The sequence below is a fragment of the Callithrix jacchus genome, chromosome 3, assembly GCF_049354715.1.
Source record: "Callithrix jacchus isolate 240 chromosome 3, calJac240_pri, whole genome shotgun sequence".
Classification (NCBI taxonomy): domain Eukaryota; kingdom Metazoa; phylum Chordata; class Mammalia; order Primates; family Cebidae; genus Callithrix; species Callithrix jacchus.
The window spans coordinates 53,738,847-53,757,218 of NC_133504.1; the positions used below are offsets into that span (position 1 = coordinate 53,738,847).

The 18,372-nt window shown below is 36.8% G+C and overlaps 1 protein-coding gene across 1 annotated transcript in view; it reads left to right on the plus strand.

The window, feature by feature from the left end:
* Positions 1-18,372, plus strand: part of LOC144581682 (uncharacterized) — a 316,803-nt gene that overhangs the window by 159,477 nt on the left and 138,954 nt on the right. The window lies entirely within an intron of this gene.

Sequence of the window (18,372 nt, forward strand, 5' to 3'; positions counted from 1 at the left end):
AAAGGAACAGTTATACATTGTTGGTGGGAGTGTAAATTAGTTCAACCATTGTGGAAACAAGTGTGGGAGACAGATTCCTCAAAGACCTAAAGACAGAAATACCATTCAACCCAGCAATCTCATGACTGGGTATATACCCCCCAAAATATAAATCATTGTATTATGAAGATGTGTTGTTCATTGTAGCACTATTCACAGTAGCAAAAACATGGAATCACCTAAATGCCCATCAGTGACAGATAAGATAAAGAAAATGTGGTACATATACACCATGGAATACTAAGCGGTCATAAAAACGAATGAGATTATATCCTTTACAAGGACATGGATGGAGCTGGAGGCCATTATTCTTACCAAACTAACACAGGAATAGAAAACCAAATACTGCCTGTTGTCACTTACAGGTGGGAGCTAGGTGAGGAGAACACAAGGACACAGAAAAGGAAACAACACACACTGGGGCCTATAAGAAGGTAGAGATTGGGAGGAGGGAGAGGATCAGGAAAAATAACTAATAGGTAGTAGCCTTAAGTCCTGGGTGATGAAATAATCTGTACAACAAACTTCAGTGAGACAGGTTTACCTATGTAACAGACTTGCACATGTACATGTAAACTTAAAAGAAAAATTAAAAATTTCGTTTGTTTTTGTGTGAATACTTTTGCCTAGGCCCTTCCAAATTTAGTTTTTTTTTACTCCTCCCCATTGTTTCTTCTTCTCTTAGAAGTGGAAAAGCTGAAGTTTTTCTAGTGAAGTCTGTGTCCTGAATTGCAAACTGCTTTTCTTCATCTCATCTCAATCTGAGCTTCCCTTTTCCCCAGTTAAAGGAGAATCTGTCCTTGCTGGCTTCTAGCTTTTACTGAATCAAATTTTTTCCATTTTTTTACCCGAATTTTCCTTTAATTACATGTTACGCCGTGGTCTCTCAAACTGGAACCTATTGTCTTCCTTGGGAGAAGCAGAGGAGTATCAAATGTATCAATACTATTTGTGATTTCATCCTTGTGTTACAGCTTTTCAGGTTGCGAGCATGTGCCAAAGTTTTATTTCAAATTTACAATGGGGAAGAGGCTTCTAAGAAAAACAGTTGAAAGATTTCATCTTGGTAGAGGTATCTTATGGCGAAATGCATGGTTATATAATCATTATTAGATTATATATTTTTAAAAAGCATGTATTGTTTAAGATCATTAGGCTTATTACAAGATGACTATAAGCTTGTGGTGTTACTCTAATTTCCAAAAGGAGTTTTTTTTTCCTTGACAAAGTCTCACTCTGTTGCCCCAGCTGGAGTGCAGTGGTGTAATCATAGCTCACTACAGCCTTGGTCTCAGAGGCTCAAGTGAACCTCCTGCCTCAGTCTCCTGAGTGGCTGGGACTACAGGCATGTGCCATCACGCCCAGCTAATTTTGTTTTGTTTGCAAAAAATTTTAGAAGAGACAATGTCTTTCTATTTCCTCAGGCTAGTCTCAAACTCCTGAGCTTAAATGATCGTCCCACCTGGACCTCCCAAAGTGCAGAAATTATAGGCATGAACCACTGCGCTTGGCCTCAAAAGGAGTTTGAATCTTGAGAGAGTTTATCAGAAAATAGTTTTGGCATTTTATTATGAAAAATAGATATTTTCCATAAGGTGCTGCTAATTATATAACTCAGAGATCTACCTCATCTCAAGTATGGGCAATTTTCTCTCTCTCTTTCCTTTTTGTTTTTTTGATGGAGTAATTCTTTTTTAAAGAACCATCTTGATCAAGAAAAAGTTTGTCTTATTGCATTCTATCCTAAGTGTATTAATGGAATTTGTTGCTTAGTCACTTTTAACATCTTTTACAAGTGGTGGAAATTAGATGTAGATTTGATTTGCACCATTATGATTGGCAGCAATGTTTATATCCACATTGGTAGTATGCCATTAAGCCATTTTCTAGTCAACATTTCTAAAATCAGTATATTTCTTACAACTGATAAGCACCCATGCATACACCTACAGCCACCCTCTCCCTCCACACCCAGTAGAGCCATGTTGTATTGATGGTAAATCTTAATTAAATTTAAAAAGTACATATAGCATTATAGCATTATACAAACTGGCCCATGTTGCTTTCAATTGTTAGCTTCCTGAAAGTAGGCTGTTTTGTGGGTTTCTTCATCTGTTTGATCTCTTTATTGTACCTCAAATCTCAGAAGGATAAAATAATATGGTCTAGTCTCCATTCTGTGAGAAGCTCTCACTATTTGTTGATTGGAGTGAGAAAGGGGAAGGGAGGATTTTTTCCCTTCTTGGGAGTGGCTGCACGCTGTGCTCCCAGATGGTATCCCTTCCTCCCAAACTGGTGATTTCTGGTTGCTTGGGAGCCTCGTTTCATTGTGGAGATTCCCTGATCCCTGTTTTGCGTTTGCAGTAGTTAATAACTCTATTCTCTCTTTGGGTGAGGCTACCTGAGTGTATTTTTCATCCGTGAATGGGGAGGAAGGGAAATTGTCTTAATTAGTTCAGCCTTGTGGTAAACACAAAACAAAAAAACACCCTCTTCCTTCCCCACCGTCCCCCCGTCAAAAAAAAAAAAAAAAACCTGTAGAAAAAAATCAGCTTTTACTCTGCCAAGGGTGACTGGTTCTTAGTAGTATTCTGGGTTGTTATTCTGTTAAAGATGTTTCTATCTCTTTTTTCTGTCTGAATTATATTATGAAATATCCCCTTCTGGCTGGGTGCGGTGGCTCATGCCTGTAATCCTAACACTCTGGGAGGCCAAGGTGGAAGGATCACGAGACCAGGAGCTTGATACCAACCTGGCCAATATAGTGAAACTTTGCCTCTACTATAAATACAAAAAATTAGCCGGGAGTGTTGGAGGGTGCCTGTAATTACGGCTACTCAGAAGGCTGAGGCAGGAGACTCCCTTGAACCTGGGAGGCGGAGGTTGCAGCGAGCTGAGATTTCACCACTGCACACCCCGGGTGATGGTACAAGACTCCTCAAAAAAAAAAAAAAAAAAAAAAAGGTCCCTTTTTGCATCCCCTAATCACAGACCAGGCTCCTGAAGGAAAGTAATGAGGGCTGACTAAAAACCCCGCAGTGCTGCATATTGTATGCCTCATAGTATTGGGTGTGGTGCTTGGCACACGATTAGCAATGACATCACGTTTTGCTAGTGGGGTGTGCGTGTGGCAGGATTGGTGGCAGACAGGGTTTCTTATCAATATCACCACTGCCAGGAACTGTTTCTCAACCTTGCTATTCTAGAAATGAGATTTTCTCAGTATACTCAGAGATAATTTGCTGTTACATTGAAGACTCATATTGACAAAATTCCTTTGATTTTGATAGATATTCCAGAATGCTAATTAATTTATAATGGAGTATTTCTGTCTGTAGTAATGAGAATACTCATGATCCTCTCTCCAAGACACCTTCCTTTCTAGTTATCCAGGAATCTGAAAAACTGAACTATTAATTGGAGGGTAGCTTGTATACCAGGCATCAGAACAAGAAGTAGAGAGTCAGTATTTGGGGAAAATATTTTATCTAACCTTTAGGAAATAAAAATGAAATCTCATTAGCTTATTTCTTTACCAAAAGTTTCTTTACTGATTACAGTTAAGATAATTAGTGCCCAAGAGAAAATTGGAATTAGGAAGCAGATAAAAAGGGGTTGGAGAGATATTGCAAGAAAAATCATGACATGACCATCTTATTAGTGATTAAAATCCAGACATCCAAGACTTTTCGAAGAGCCTCAAACAAAAGAATTATCAGCTAGCAATAGACTTAAAAAAAATTCTTGCCTGGGCCTCAGATTTAAAATACAAAAAAAAAAAAAAAAAAAAAACCCTCAAGGAATTAATTGTGAATAGAAGTAAAACATTAAAAGGAACTACCTGAGTATTAGAAATGTGAAGAATTTTAAAAAGTGGTATAACTGAAAAAAATGATGAAACTAATTTTTCCTCTTTTTTAAATGAAAATAGAGGCTATTATGAATGAATCTGTGTCAGGTTTGTTTAAAATGGCTACTTAAACAAGTGAGAATGTCAGAGTATCTGTAATTACTATTTCTGAATTTCCTATGGAGCCTATTTTGCAATACTGTGTTTGGAAGTCTTTTACTGCAGTATGTGAGGAGATGAGGAAACAAAGGAAATAAGCAGGCATGAAGAAAGAAAAGAATAAAAAATATAAGCATAAGAGATCTAAGTTGTACAAACACCAGAGATCATTAACATATATAACAGCTCTGGACCATAAGAATGTCTGAGCAGATAAATAACATAATCTGCTTTTTTATGTTAGCATAAAATAGTCATGGAGTTTAATGAAAGATAGACATTTAGACAAGCTGTTTGGATAAAAAAGGAGGGAGGAAAAGCAAGCCTTCAAAGGGAAAAAAATCAAAATAGTCACCATTATCTTGGGAAAGAGAAATTGTATAAACATCAACAAATTTGGATCTGCTATTACATTGCATCTTTTACATATTAGTGATTTTGAGGGAAACATTAAATTATCTTTGGTTCCTTGCCTATAAAAATGGGAATAAATATACTCTGGGAATGGAGACTCTGTTATGTTTCATCCTGTACTCTCAGCACCTAGAACAACATGTATCCTCAAGCAGGCCATCCAGGAATACTTTTTAACTAAATGAATAAAAATCTAGCAGTGAGTCTCATCTGACATCTTCAGGAGGATGGAAGGAGCATCATGCTACATATGCTCAGAATGATGTACAATTATCACAATTGTGTGAAGGCATTTCAAATCAGTAAACAACAGGTAAATGAGGAGCTCTGTTAGAGATGAAGCCACAGCTCAATGGGAAGGGACGTTGTCAATTCAGGGTGAGACTGGGCAGATCAGGAACTGACTATGTCACAAATGGTCACCTTCAATAATCATTGGAGAAATGCAAATCAAAACCACAGTGAGATGCCATTTCACACCAGTCAGAATGGCCATTACTAAAAATATTAAAAAATAGCACATGCTGGCAAGGTTGCAGGTAAAACAGAATGCATATACACTGTTGGTGGGAGTGTAAATTAGTTCAAGCATTATGGAAAGCAGTGTGGCTATTAGTTTAAGACCTAAAGACAGAAATACCATTAAATCTAGCAATCCAATTACTGGGTATATATCCAAAGGAATATAAATCATTCTAATATAAAGACACATAAACATGTATGTTCATTGCAGCACTATTCACAATCGCAAAGACATGGAATCAACCTAAATGCCCACCAGTGACAGACTGGATAAAGAAAATGTGGTACATATACAGCCATAAAAAGAACAAGATTATGTTCTTCACAGCAACATGGATGAGCTGGAGGCCATTATCCTTAGAAAACTAATACATGAACAGAAAACCAAATACCCCAAGTTCTCACTTATAAATGGGATCTAAATAATGAGAACACATGGACACATAGAGAGGAACAACACACACTGGGGTCTGCTGAATGGTGGAGGGTATGAGGAGGAAGAAGATCAGGAAAAAAATACCTATCAGGTACTTTGCTTATTACCTGAATAATAATCTGTACACTAAACCCTTGTGACACAGTTTACCAATAGAACAATCTGTATAGTACCCCTGAACCTAATAAAAATTAAAAGAAAAAAAATGTCTAGGCAGACAAGTCATTGGGAAGTTCTTCATAAACAAGTTTCAGAGGAATTAAATTTACGTTCATACTGATTATAAGAACATGAAACTGATTTTTGTTTTTCTAGGAACAGAAACAGAGACTAACAATCACTATTTAAAATAGCAAACAAGCAACACCTCTGGATTGATAGTTGTCAAAGAGGAACCTATATACATTAAAATACTTGTGTTATTTTCACTGTTATCGTACTGACAAACCTCACCACTTGTACTGACTTTGAAATAGCAATGAAGCAAGAGCAAAATGGTTTTATTTATTCATTTTTGGATGGGTGCTAACGATATTTTTATCCACAGTCAAGAACTAATTTAAAAGCATATTATTTGGTATGGAGGTGGCATGAAATAAAGAGAAAACTAAAAGTTTCTATTTGTTCAGTTAGAAATTGGGAACAGACAAAGTAAATAACATATGTACCACATTACAGGTTATGGAAATTTAAGAAGAAAATAAATACCTAGGGAAAAGAAAGGAATAAACTCCCTGAGAGAAGAAAGAAGAGGGATAGGAATGCTTGTAGGGGAGGTAACTTTCATCCTAAATGGGCCTGGTAGATGATATCAGTGGTAACTGGCTGGATAGAGACTGAGGGGATAGAGACTTGTTCTGTCTGGAAGGACAGAAGTGACTCAGTGCTAGCTCTTTGCTCCTATAAGATTAGGGTCTTGTGTTGCCAGATCTTGTTTGTTTTCAAGAGGCATCTAAAATATGGAATGTTTTTAACATTCATGCTTCATTTAAATGTCGACATCAATTTTAGATTTTGAGAAATCAGGAGCACTACATACAAAAGTGTATATTTGAGGGTTGAATTCTTTAAGGCAAAGAGAGAATGATGGAAAAAGGCATAGGAATTTTGAGGTAAGAGGGGAAAGTAGAAGACAGCCAGGCAAGGAAAAGCAGAAATGAGAAAGACAGAGAGTAAGTGAAATATAACGCCCTTTATAACTTACCCACCCCACCTAGTCTCCATCTCCACACAGCTGCTCATCTAGACAAGAAACACCCTTTCCAAAGCCTCAGCTCCTTAAATCAGCTCAAGCACCTGCTCATTTGAGGCAGTGTCATTTCCCTTTTCCTCACTAAGCTTGTGGGTGAAAATGTACTTCATGATCTTCAAGTGGTCCCACAGTTCCACAGTTAGCATCCACAAATTCTGCTGATGGTTTCGGACATTCTTTCAAAAGCTCCACACATTAGTCAGGTCTGGTAGTGTTGGCCTGTAGACGCATCTACTAAGGAGGCTGAGGTAGGAGGATCCCTTGAGCCCAAAGGTTGAAGGCTGCAATGAGCCTTGATTGTGCCACTACACTCTAGCCTGGGTGATAGTGAGATCATGTCTAATAAAAAAAAATGAAAAATATTCCACACATTTCTTTTTTAATCAGCCTAATAATATTTGGTTGTTATATGACCTAGCATTCCTTCTGGGTTTTCCAGTTCTTTTTAGTTGAGCTGGCTTCCTAGTCTTCGAAAAGTTCTTTCCTCTTATGTATATCTCTCTTTCTTTATTTTCCCTCCTTCCTTCCCTCCCCTCCCCCTCCCCCCACTCCCCCTCCCCTCCCCTCCCTTCCCCTTCCCTTCCCTTTTCTCCTTTCTCCCGTCCTTTCTTCTCTACTTTAAAAACATCCTTTCTCAAATAGCTATCTTAAATGGAAAAATCTGTTTCCACACTCCCTTAGCCTTGCTGCATGCACAGACACACAGGCTTGGCATTTAAAATTTGGCAAACATTTATCTTGGGTTTTCAATGAACTGTTCACAAATGTTTCTCAGCTTTCTGTGGGTTATTGAATTTTTAAATGCTATCATTCAATTTTCCCCCTGACTGATCTTTACAGATTTTTCATGTTCTTCTTCTATAATTAAATAACTAGGTTGGATTTTTTTTTCATTTTGCTTTCTCTCTTTCACTGGTTTGCTCAATTTAGGAGGCATCATCACAAATATGTATCTAGGCCTCACATACTAATGCACTGTCCATGGCGATGGTGATCTAGGGAAGACTATGATATCTTTCTTGTTCTTACGTTGCCTGTAATCAACTGGGGATTGGTCAAGATGGGGACTGATCAGGATACACATGAAAAGATAAATGATGATAGAAATCCATATATGTCAGGTGGTGAAAACTATGGTAAAACATAGGTAAAAACTATGGCAATTCAGTGACTGAGTAATTCTTATTTTGTCTGGAATAATCAGAGGACGGAGGGTAGAAGCAAACACTCATTGAGCATTTATTTATTTATTTGCGATGGAATTTGGCTCTTGTTGCCCAGGCTGGAGTGCAATGGCATGGTCTCTGCTCACTGCAACTTCTGCCTCCCGGGTTCAAGCGACTCTCCTACCTAAGACTCCCAGGTAGCTGGTATTACCAGGCGCCTGCCACAATGCCCAGCTAATTTTTGTATTTTCAGTAGAGATGGGGTTTCACCATGCTGGCCAGGCTGGCCATTTTTCATTACTTAACTGTTAAAAAAACACTGTTGAGGTTTATGTTTTTCAAAATGATGAATCTAAGACTTAGAGGGATCAAAGTGACATTCCCGTGAACACAGAGCTAGTAAATTGAAGATCCAGGATTTGAAAGGAATAGTTATGACATGTTTGGGAGTCTGAGAGAGGAAGAGGGTCTTTATGGGATATAGGAGAAGAAAAGTTGTTTCAGTTATAAAAAACTGGATTGTACAATGCTTGGAATGCCAACTCCTTAGCGTATGCTTACCATGTATTAGAAGACTGTTCTATTCCAGAGAAATACTGTGCTGCTTTAGACAGGTAACATAGCTACTAAAATATTCCTACTTCAAATAGTAGTTTAGAAAATACATCCTACAAATCTTTTTATCTAACAATTGCTGGTCTAGATATATATCCTGCAGAAATACTGGCATAGCACACATATAAGGGGTTTATTATAGCATTGCTTATAATAGTGAAAAAAGCATAATTAACCTATGTGGCAGAGAGTGGCTAGATGCACATAAAGCCTGTTTCCACTTCCTGGCATGAACTCAACCAAATTTCCCAGCCCTTTTGCTGGTCTGTATGACCAGATCTTGCCAATAGACCTTGAGTAGGAGAGAGAAATCACTTCCAGTTCAAGGCACGGAAGACTGGGTGTGCCTTCACATTTTCTCTTTCTTTTTGTCTGCTGGCTAAGGAAGGAGCCTGAGGCCTGAGGGTCATGGTAAAAGGAACACCCCCCTGTGACACATTGGATTGTGACATGAGTTCAGCCATAAACTTTACTACTCAAAGTTTTTGCAGTGTTTGTTATAGGTGTCGACCTATCCCAGTTAATAAAAGCTGATATACATATAGAGAAATGACTTAATAACTTATGGTTACTTCCATATGGACTGCTGTGTGGCTGGTTGCACATAGCAACCTGAAGAATTGCGCAGTTTTGATCCTGTCATAGAAACATCTCCATGATATATTGGTAAGCATGAAAAGGATTTTACAAAATAGTACATATAGTATCCCAGTTACAAACACCTGCCACCCCAAACTGCTTGTGTGTATGTGCATGTGAACACATACATAGAAAAATAGTTAAAAGAATACTGGGCTTAATCCAGAAACAACAGATGCTGGAAAGGATGTGGAGAAATAAGAGCACTTTTATACTGTTGGTGGGAGTGTAAATTAGTTCAACCATTGTGGAAGACAGTGTGGCGATTCCTCCAGGATCTAGAAATAGAAATTCCATTTGACCCAGCAATCCCATTACTGGGTATATATCCAAAGGATTATAAATCGTTCTCCTATAAAGACACAGGCACATGTATGTTCATTGAGGCACTGTATACAATAGCAAAGACTTGGAACCAACCCAAATGCCCATCGATGATAGACTGGACAGGGAAAATGTGGCACATATGCACCATGGAATTCTATGCAGCCATAAAACACGATGAGTTTGTATCCTTTGCAGGGACATGGATGAACCTGGAAACCATCATTCTCAGCAAACTGACGAAGAAGAGAAAATCAAACACCACATGTTCTCACTCATAGGCAGATGTTGAACAGTGAGAACACATGGACACAGGGAGGGGAGCATCACACACTGAGGTCTGTGGGGTGGAACTAGGGGACGGACAGTGGCGGGTGGGGAGTTGGGGAGGGATAACATGGGAGAAATGTCAGATATAAGTGATGGGGATGAAGGCAGCAAACCACACTGCCATGTGTTTACCTATGCGACAATCCTGCATATTCTTCACATGTACCCCAAAACCTAAAATGCAATAAAAAAATCAAGGGGTACCTTCACATTTTGCTCTAGGTACTACTGTATTATTGCAATTTTTAACAATAAAAAGGTATATATTAGTTTTTAAATGTCTTGAACTCCCAACCTCAGGTGATCTGCCCGCCTTGGCCTCCAAAGTGCTTGAATTACAGGTGTAAGCCACCACACCCAGCCCTAGTTTTTAAATGTAAAAGACAAAAACATGTTCAGACATTTTTACAGGCTTGTTGTAAGGCTCAATTAGTATAATAATTATAAAAATTATTGGGAGAAGTGCTAAATATATATCAGATGTTTTTATTATGACAAACGTTTTCAAATATCTCTTGCTAAGATGTCTACTTAGATTTCTGACCAAACTGTAATTTTTTGTACCATAGTAACATTTTTCAAAGTTTCAGGTTGCTAGGCTCTCAGCTGCTTAGTAAAGAATCACTGTGGTTACAATTTGAGATGCCTCCTGTCCTCTCATGCTTTTTGCCTCACTCATTTTTCCTCTCCCACTCAGTTCTTCTAGAGAGCAAATATTATTGGGGGGAGGGAAAGAGTTCTCTTTCCTTTGAGAGTGGCATAGGAGCATTTTCCCAATTACATAAAAAGGTTCATAAATGGGATTCAGAGGTGCTCACGTGGCTGGAGTTTTCAGTTGTCTGCTTTGGAAAGAGAGGTGGTAAATAATGAGGATGTAATAATGTCAGAAGGAGCAACAGGTAATTCTAGTTGATTGGGAGACTTGAAGGCAAATGGAAGTTGTTCCTCTAGTTAGTTTAAAAAGCCATTAATTCAAAAGCAATTGATAAGTAGATCAGAGTGTAGGTGTAAATGAAAGTCCCCAGTAAGAAGGAACTAGAGGAAGCAACATGGAAGTGCATCTGAACTGGACTGGGTTTGAATCCTCATTCAATTAGCTATATTGCATGCAATTTGGCACGATAAAATGTTCTTCAAGGCTGGGCGCAGTGGCCCATGCCTGTAATCCCAGCACTTTGGGAGGCCAAGGTGGGCGCATTATGACGTCAGAAGTTGGAGACCAGCCTGACCAACATGGTGCAATCCTGTCTGTACTAAAAACACAAAAAAAATTAGCTCGGAGTGGTGGCCTGCCTGTAATCCCAGCTACTCAGAAGGCTGAGACAGGAGAATTGCTTGAACCCAGGAGGCGGAGGTTGTGGTGAGCAGAGATTGCACCACTGCACTTCAGCCTGGGTGACAGAGTGAGACTCTGTCTCAAGAAAAAGAAATGTTTTAAAAATACTTAAGACTGTGTTTGATACTCATGAGGCACTCCTTCAGTATTTTCAAAAATGGGTTTTTAAGAACTGATTTTTAATGAAAATTACACTTTAAAGTTATTGATGTCACTATTCTGCTAAACAACCTTCTGTTTGTGACGGTCATTCTCTTGTTTAGACAATTTTATTTTGTTTTATATTTTATTGTATTATTTTGAGACAGTGTCTTGCTCTGCTGCCCAGGCTGGAGTGCAGTGGCATGATCACAGCTTACTGCAACCTCAAATTCCCAGACTCAGGAGATCTCACCTGAGTCCAACTAGCATATTGTAGAATGACTAAAGAAGAGGCAAATGTAAATAAGGGTCATAATATCAGCCATATGAGCACAAAATATTATGGTGAAACTCAAATAAGAAAATAGGACAGGCATGATGGCTCATTCCTATAATCCTAGCACTTTAGGAGGCCAAGGTGGACAGACCACTCGAGGTCAGGAGTTTTAGACCAACCGGGCCAACATGGCAAAACTTTGTCTCTACTAAAATTACCAAAATCAGCCTGGAGTGGTGGAGTGTCCTTGAAATTCCAGCTACTTGGGAGGCTGAGGCATGAGAATTGCTTGAACTCAGTAGACGGAGAGGTTGAAGTGAGCTGAGATCTTGTCACTGCACTCCATCCTGGGTGATGGAGTGAGACTCTGTCTCAAAAAAAAAAAAAAAAGTGTGTGAAAATACTTTGCAAACGTAAGGCATATAAGCCTTGATGAATAGGGGTGATGGAAAATGTTTCTAATGGCCTATAGGCAACTCAGAGGCATTTTCTTTTTTGTAGAATCTTCCCTGTATAGTGGAAATTGGATGCTTGGAAATGAAATTTTCAGAATCCTGACCAGCAGGATTCTGGGTTAGATTCTATCAGTGAGAGGTGTCTGTATGTGATTTGAAAGACTAAAGACTGCTTCAGCAGCAGTGAACAGATTTATGAGGAGCAATTTGAGAGAGGACTTTTTGTAGAGGCCTCTGGGCATTTACTTGAATATCACCCACTATGGTAAAAGAGCACCTGTGTTCATTGCCAGCTATATCCTACAATGCTTGTAACCTTCAAAGTTTCTGAAAGCCACTGGTGACCCTGAGAGTTAGTGTTGGTTTTTCTGACCTTCATTCCACCAGTCCTTCCACTAACTTTGTAATCATCTAAGTTACCAGATGTAACATCCTATTGCTTGAAACAGGTAAAATGAATTTTGCTTTTCTGAGTGAATTTTGGCTGATTTGGGAAATAAGTATTGAAATAAAATATGTGGCTATTATTTTCTTTTTATGTATTTATTTGTAATACATTTAAGGGGTACAACTGCATATTTCTTACATGCATATATTGCAGAGTGGTAAAGTCTGGGCTTTTAGTGTACCCATCAACCAAATAGTGAACACTGTACCCAATAGGTAATTTTTAAGCCCTCACTTCTCTCCTATCCTTCCACATTTTGTGGTCTCCAGTGTCTGTAATTCCACTTTGTATGTCCATGTGTACCCATTGCTTAGCTACTACTGGTAAGTGAGAACATGCAGTATAAGTTATTTCTCTTAAGACAATGGCCTTCAGTTCCATCTGTGTTGCTACAAAAGACACGGTTTCATTCTTTTAATGGCTGAGTAGTATTCCGTAGTGTGTGTGTGTGTGTGTGTGTGTGTGTATAAATAAAATATTTTCTTTATACAAAATATAAAAATATTTTCTTTATGCAATCTCTGTTGATGGACACTTTGGTTGATTCCATATCTTTGATAATATGAATAGTATTGTGAAAAACATATGGGTGCAGGTATCTTTTTGATATAAAAATTTATTTTCCTTTGGGCATATACCCAAAAGTGGAATTGCTAGATTGAATGGTAGTTCTCATTTTAGTTCTTTGAGAAATCTCCATACTGTTTCCATAAATGTTGTACTAATTTACATCTCACTGACAGTGTATAAACATTCCTTTTTCTCCACATTCTCACCAGCATCTGTTTTTTTTTTTGACTTTTTAATAGTAGCCATTCTGATTGGTGTAAGATAATATCTAGATCATTGTGGTTTTAATTTGCATTTCTATGATGATTAGTGATGCTGAGCATTTTTTCATATGCTTGTTGCCATTTGTATGTCTTCATTTGAAAAATGTTTGTTCATTTCCTTTGCCCATTTTTTAATGGGTTTGTTTTTTTCTTGTTGATTTGTTTGAGATTCTTTGTTGGATAGATAGTTTGCAAATATTTTTTCCCATTCTGTAGGTTTTCTGTTTACTCTATGGATTGTTTCTTTCCCTGTGCAGAAGGTTTTTAATTTAAGTCCCATTAATCTATTTTTGTTTTTGTTGCATTTGTTTTTGAGGACTTAGTCATAACTTCTTTTCATGCCATTGTTCAGAAGAGTTTTTCCTCGGTTTTATTCTAGAGATTTTTATAGTTTCAGGTTTTACATTTAAGTCATTATTTTTATTCTAAGTTAATTTTTGTGTATGGTGAAAGGTATAAATCCAGTTTAATTCTTTTCCATATGATTACCCAATTTTCCCAACACCACTTATTGAATAGGGTGTCCTTCCCCTATGCATATTTTTGTTGACTTTGTAGAAGATCAGTTGATTTTATGTATGTGGCTTTAATTCTAGGTCCTTTATTCTGTTACATTGCTATCTGAATGTTTATTTTTATTTTATTTTTACTAGCATGGCTATGGTAACCATACTGTTTTGGTTACCATAGCCTTGCTGTATAATTTGAAGTAAGGTAGCATGATGCCACCAGCTTTGTTCTTTTTGATTATGGTTGCTTTTGCTATTAGGACTCTTTTTTGGTTTCATATAAATTTTAGATTTTTTTTTCTAATTCTGTGAAAAATGACATTTGTAATTTGATAGAGATTGCATTACATCTGTAGATTGTTTTGGGCAGTTTAGTCATTTTAACAATAATGATTCTTTGACTCCATGAGCATGGGAGTTTTTCCATTTGTTTGTATAATCTATGATTTCTTTTATCAGTGTTTTGTAGTTCTTGTAGAGAATTTTTACCTTCCTGGTTAAATATACTCCTAGATAATTCATTACTTTTTTGTAACTACTATAAAATTGCATTTTTGACTTTGTCCTCAGCCACATCATTATTGGTATATAGAATGCTACTGACTTTTGTATGTTCATTTTTTATTCTGAAGCTTTGCTGAATTCATTTATCAATATAAGAGTTTTTTAGTAGAGTCTTTGGGATTTTCTACATATAAGATCATATCATCATCAAAGAGGAATAATTTGACTTCTTCTTTTCATTTTAGATGTCTTTATTTTTTTTTTCTTGCCTGATTACTTGGCAAGGCCTTCCAGTACTATGTGGAATAATAGTGGTGAAATTGGGCATCCTTGCCTCATTCTAGTCTTTAGAAGGAAGGCTTTCAACTTTTTTCTGTTAAATATGTTAGCTGTGGGTTTATTGTATGTTACCTTTATTGTTGTTAACTTTTTCCTGTTAAAATTTTTCTTGTAAACTTTTTCCTATTAAATATGTTACCTGTGGGTTTGTTTTATGTTGCCTTTATTGTTAAGGCATGTTCCTTCTATGCCTCGTTTGTTGAGGATTTTTATCATAAAAGATTGCTAAGTTTTATTGAATGCTTTTCCTGCATCTATTGAGATTATCATATGATTATTGCCCTGAAATCTGTATAGGTGATTTATTACATTGATTTGCAAATGTTGAACAATTCTTGTGTCCCTGGGATAAATCCCACCTGATCATGATGTATTAATTTTTTTGATGTCTTGTTGGATTGACTTGTTAGTATTTTGTTGATGATTTTTTATCCATGTTCCTTGGTGATGTTGGTGTGTAGTTTTCTTTTTTTGTTGTGACCTTCTCTGGTTTTGGTATCAGGGTGATATTGGCCTTGAAGAATTAATTAGGGAGAAATCCTTTCTCCTGGAATTTTTGAAATACTTTCAGGAGGATTGGCATACTTTTATATATATATATATATGTTTGGTAGAAATTGGCTGTGAATCCATCTGGTCCTGGGCTTTTTTTTTTTTTTAAACGGGAGATTTTTTAAATTACTGATTCAGTCTTGCCGATCATTATCGGTCTATTGGTCTGTTCAGGAGATTTATTTCTTCCTGGTTCAATCTCGGGAGGTTGTATGTTTCAAAGAATTTAGCCAATAAAAAGCCATTTAATCACATTCCCTCAGGCTCTGTTTCAAATTATAATGTCCACAAACACCTATCTATTTTCTATCTTCCACCATCACCATATCGGCATAAGGCAGACAAAATGAATTTCACCCACATTCAAGCTTTATGAATATGATGTAGTTCCTGTTTCTTCCTTCCAATGGAAACTATCTCCCCCTTTGTACCTGGGGTGATTGACAGTGAGGACATCAAATTATTACATTTTCTATTTGGGACATTGGGAGGATATTTGGGATAGTTTATATTTGTCTACTTGAGAATAGACAAAGTGAATAGCACTAAAGAATTCTCATGATGTGAAATTATCATCAATTTAATTTTTCTGTTAATGATATCTAGGACTATTTCTATTATTGCTTTTTTTCTCCTGGTTATGAGTCAGATCACATCTAGTAATATTTTATTGTATGCTAGACATTATAAATGTTATGTTGAGAGTCTATGTTACCTTTCTTTATAGAGTATTGATTTTTATTTTGGCAGAAAGTTGATTTATAGATTTGGTGATTCTTTTGAGGCATTGTTTTCAGCTTTGTTTGTGTAGATCTACAGAGGCCCTGCATTCTGACTAAAATATGCCCTATTCCTAAGTTGGGGCTTTTGTGATGTCACATAAAAATTGGTTTAAAAGATATTTAATGCTTAGAAAGTTGTATGAAGTTTATGAGTGGTCAGAATCCCAGCATTGTATGAGCTCTGGAATCTTGATTAAGCTTAAAGCCTTCTAGCAGTTTATCTCCATCAGGCCTTACAGAATTTCACCCCGTGCATACACAACTAAGGACCTGGCCAAAGACTGAAGATAACTTCTAATATATTTATGCGTTTCCTTCTTTGCATAACGTCTTCCTCTCTGGCACCCTGTTTAGCAAATTCTTAGTGTTTCAGCAATCCTTAACCCTAATATTAATATTATACATTCAGCAAGACTGATTCAGGTTATACCTCTCTCTGAAGCAGTTTGAAAGTGTGCATAGCACAAAAACAAGAGTAAAAGTGAAACTTGTCGTCATTTTTCCTCTGCCAAAGATCACTGTCCTGTTCCTGCTTTTGTCTAAAGCTTGAAAACATCCAATTTATAGTTGCTCTGCTTTGTTGCTATTTACTGAAGGAGGGTAAACTTGATACCTATTAATCTATTATGGTTGAACTTTGGATAACTTTTAGAAGTAAATCATAGCTTTACTTTGTTCCATTCTCATGTGTAAATGTGATACAAAGAAGTTCTGTATCTTGTTAATAGCATGGAGATGAATCTAAAATCAGAAAGAGATCAAGACGGAAAGAAATTGAGCCCAAATTGCTAGATCAAACCAACCTTGATGAACACCCTTTTTCTGAATTTCTAGTTATCTGAAAATATAAATGTTTTTATTGTTAAATTCATTTTGAATTACATTTTCTGTTACTTGTAGGCAAATAATTTTAATTAATATAAACCCACACATACATTTTGCAAATTATAGGTTAAATCATGTCCTAATGAACTGTGAAAAAATATTCAGATTCTTTTTTATACTGAGCTTTAAATGCATCAAACATTATATGAAATAAATGTTCCATTGGCTGGGGCTGAATACAATAGAGATTTTTCATAAAATTACATTTTTGCTAATTAAATCTTCAATGCTTATCATTACTTATTTATGTAACACTCTACTAAACAATGGCAAAAAATAAAAAAAATAAAGCATGAGTTTGTGTCTGTGAGTACTTACATACACATATGTCCTGAGAAAGTTCTGTAACGATTAAAAGAAAATGCCAAAACTAATTACTATGAGTGGTAGGATTACCGATTATTTTAATTTTCTTTAAAGTAAAAGTAAAATTTACTTTCCTTTTGAAATTTATTAGTAAAAGTAAAATTTACTAATAATTTACTCTACTGTTTGAATTTTTAAAAGACCTGATACTTATTTTTTTTATTTTTTATTTTTTCTTATTTTTTTATTGCATTTTAGGTTTTGGGGTACATGTGCAGAGCATGCAATACAGTTGCATAGGTACATACATGGCAGTGTGTTCTGTTTGCTTTCACCCCTTCACCCACATTTGGCGTTTCTCCCCAAGCTATCCCTCCCCATCTCCCCCTCCCACTGGCTCTCCCCTTTTCCCCTCAATAGACCCCAGTATTTAGTATTCCCCTTTCTGTGTCCATGTGTTCTCATTTTTCATCACCCGCCTATGAGTGAGAATATGCGGTGTTTCATTTTCTGTTCTTGTGTCAGTTTGCTGAGAATGATGTTCTCCAGATTCATCCATGTCCCTACAAACGACACAAACTCATCATTTCTGATTGCTGCATAATATTCCATGGTGTATATGTGCCACATTTTCCCAATCCAGTCTATCATCAATGGGCATTTGGGTTGATTCTAGGTCTTTGCTATTGTAAACAGTGCTGCAATAAACATTCGTGTGCATGTGTCCTAATAGTAGAATGATTTATAGTCCTTTGGGTATATACCCAGTAGTGGGATTGCTGGGTCAAATGGAATTTCTATTTCTAAGGCCTTGAGGAATCGCCACACTGTCTTCCACAATGGTTGGACTAATTTACACTCCCACCAACAGTGTAAAAGTGATCCTTTTTCTCCACATCCTCTCCAGCATCTGTTGTCTCCAGATTTTTTAATGATCGCCATTCTAACTGGCGTGAGATGATATCTCAATGTGGTTTTGATTTGCATCTCTCTGATGACCAGTGACGGTGAGCATTTTTTCATATGATTGTTGGCCTCATATATGTCTTCTTTCGTAAAGTGTCGGTTCATATCCTTTGCCCACTTTTGAATGGGCTTGTTTGTTTTTTTCTTGTAAATCTGTTTGAGTTCTTTGTAAATTCTGGATATCAGCCCTTTGTCAGATGGGTAAACTGCGAAAATTTTTTCCCATTCTGTTGGTTACCGATTCACTCTAGTGACTGTTTCTTTTGCCGTGCAGAAGCTGTGGAGTTTCATTA